The 3009-nt window shown below is 35.0% G+C and overlaps 1 protein-coding gene across 1 annotated transcript in view; it reads left to right on the forward strand.

The window, feature by feature from the left end:
• Positions 1 to 3009, forward strand: part of LOC117114208 (nucleotide-binding oligomerization domain-containing protein 2-like) — a 9295-nt gene continuing 6286 nt past the window's right edge. Inside the window, exon 1 of the mRNA XM_033257805.1 lies at positions 1 to 75. The gene's annotated coding sequence lies outside the window, so the exon portion shown is untranslated. The remainder of the gene's footprint in view (positions 76 to 3009) is intronic.

Consider the following 3009-nt stretch of genomic DNA (forward strand, 5'->3'; position numbering starts at 1 on the left):
CTGGACTGCAGTTGATGTGTGTCTTGTTTATTTAATTGCCATTTTGTAGTCTGCTATTGCAAACAGTCTTGAAAGGTAGGCCTATGTATTTTTACCCAGTCAGCAGTAGCTGACTGAGTTCTGTTTCTTAGCAGTTTCTTCTTTACCCAGTCAGCAGCAGCTGACTGGGTTCTGTTTTTTTAGCAGTTTCTTTCTTTCTTTCTTCCTTCCTTCCTTCCTTCCTTCCTTCCTTCCTTCCTTCCTTCCTTCCTTCCTTCCTTCCTTCTTTCTTGCAACATTTTAAAAGGCCACTAGTGGCAAACTACTGGACCGATTTTATTAAAACTTGGTCAGTAGGACCGGTGCCATCTCCCATTTATGTGTTGTTCAAAACTTGGGGTCAAAGGTCACAAGGGGCATTAGGGTCAAAAAACCAAAAATCGTATAAAAGACTACTTGTCTCACAAATAACGTAGCACAGTCTTGTCCTTTGCACATATACATTGGCATAAGGCAGACTCTATAGGGTGTTCAGGGATAAGGGGTCAAAGGTCATTAAGGGGTAATTTTTATCTTTTTTCTGGCAACATTTCAAAACGCTACTAGTGCCAAACGGTTGTACCGATTTCAACCAAACCTGGTCTGTATAATCAGTGACACATCTCAGACATGGGGGTGTTCGCTGCTTGGGGTCAAAGGTCACATAGGGTCATTAGTGTAAACAACTTTCAAAAAATGAATAAAAGACTTGTCACAAATAACATAGCACAGTCTTGTCCTGGGTACATATGTATTGGCATAAGGTAGTGTCTTTATGGTGTTCAGCGATTTATGGTCAAAGGTCATTAAAGGGTTATTCTTTTGTTCTCTCTAGTAACATTTCAAAATGCTACTAATGGCAAACCATTGGACCAAATCCAATCAAATTTTGTCATTAAGAACCGGCGACACCTCCTACACCCCAGTCTGGGATCAGGGGTCACATAGGGGTCATCGGGGTTAAATTTTCAAAATAGCCCAATTGAGCTCAAATTTACCAGGAATGATCTTTAGGACCTTCTAAACACAAAAAAAAAACTCTTTACCCCATATGTCAAAGTTCATAGGTCAAAGGTTCAAAATGTTACTAATGGCAAACGATTGAACCGAATTCAATCAAATTTGACCATTAAGAACCAGTGACACCTGCTACGGTTCATCGGGGTCAAATTTTCAAAATAGCCCAATTGAGCTCGAATTTACCAGGAATGATCCTTAGGACCTTCTAAACATGAAAAACTACTCTTCATCTATAGGTAAAAATTCACAAGGGTCACTATAGTGAAAATTATCAAGTATTTCTAGTGACTAGTGATTGGATCAATTGCATTAGACAGACTTCTACCAAACATGGGGTGTTCACATGTTGAGTTTAAAGGTCACAGTGGTTATCTCTTAAAAAATGACTGGGTTCATGTTCTATTGAACATAGTATCTCTAGTTCTTTCTTTCTGGCAACATTTTAAAAGGCTACTAGTGGCAAATGGGCTAAATATTTGGAGTTTGCAGATTATAAAAGTGTTGATGTTATCTTTCTTGATTTTTCATCAGCATTTGATAAAGTTCCACATAATCGGTTAATCAGTAAACTTCAAAATAGTGGTATAAATGGAAATATTAAACTATGGATAAGTGATTTTTTTATCACAGAGGAAGCAGCGAGTTGTGTATAGGGGAGCACAATCCGAGTGGGTTAATGTGAAATCTGGAGTGCCCCAAGGATCCGTTTTGGGTCCACTTTTATTTTTAATTTATGTGAGTGATATTAATCATGGTATTTCTTCTGATATTATACAATATGCTGATGATCATACTCTTTCCCGGCCAATTAAAGATAAAGATGATTCTAAAGCTCTACAAAATGACTTAAATAAGTTGTATGAATGGTCAATTGTTAATAAACTCCCTTTAAACATATCAAAATGCGCAATAATGCGTATATCAAGATGTAAAAATGTACAATCATATGATTATACCATTGATTCCAAATGTATTGTAAATGTAAATAACTTTAAGTTTCTTGGAGTTGTTATTAATTCTAAACTTACATGTCACACTCAAGTAAATTATGTATGTACTAAAGCTAGTAGAATTCTTGGTTTTGTTATCAGGTGTAGCAAAAATATGTCTTAGGAAGCAATGCTTAACCTGTATAAAGCATTTGTATTGCCTATTGTAACTTACTGCTGTGCAATGTGGTCACCTGGTGATAAACATAACACTAACAAAATTGAGAGTCTACAAAGAAGAGCTACTAGAATTATTATGTTTAGAAAAGAAGGTAATTGGGAAACATCCTATCACTATAGGCTAAAATCTTTAAACATTCTTACTATAGAAGATAGTTTTTAAATTACAAAAATTAACTTTAGGCTATAAAATTATCAACGGCTTTTGCCCATCTTCCTTTGATCAATATGTTAATTTTAGTGAAAGGTGTAAGGGTAGACTGATCCATTGGAATGCAAAAGGTAATATCTTTCTAAATTCTGCATTTGTTGCATTTCCAAGACTATGGGAAGAAATTCCTGTGGATATTCAACAATCAACATCAATGGAAGTTTCAGATCAGCCCTTACAAAACACTTCCTTTCAATGTATTAGTTGATTGTTATGGATCAATAATATCCTCTTTTTAGCTTTTTGTTTTTCCCTCCTTTACATTTTCTTTGTTTATTTCTGTTGTTTGTTACTGTTTTTGCAGTTGATTGGTTAAAGGTAATTTTTTGTTGTTGTTGTTGTTGAATTGTTGTTGTTAATTTGATGTTTTTAATTTGAGCTGTTAATTTGTAGTTAAGATGTTGGATAAGAGTGCAAGTTTTTCTTGTTCGGGTTTATGCCCATACTCTTTCCTGGCAATACTGTAACATGTCTTTTTGATGCCAAATAAATATTATTATTATTACTGGACCGATTTAATTAAAATTTGGTAAGTGGGCCCGGTGCCACCTCCTATTTCCTAATATCTCTAGTTCATTCTATATTTTATAC

Source organism: Anneissia japonica, unplaced genomic scaffold (genome assembly GCF_011630105.1).
Source record: "Anneissia japonica isolate Jap-2015-1 unplaced genomic scaffold, ASM1163010v1 scaffold288108_len519018_cov203, whole genome shotgun sequence".
NCBI classification, from domain to species: domain Eukaryota; kingdom Metazoa; phylum Echinodermata; class Crinoidea; order Comatulida; family Comatulidae; genus Anneissia; species Anneissia japonica.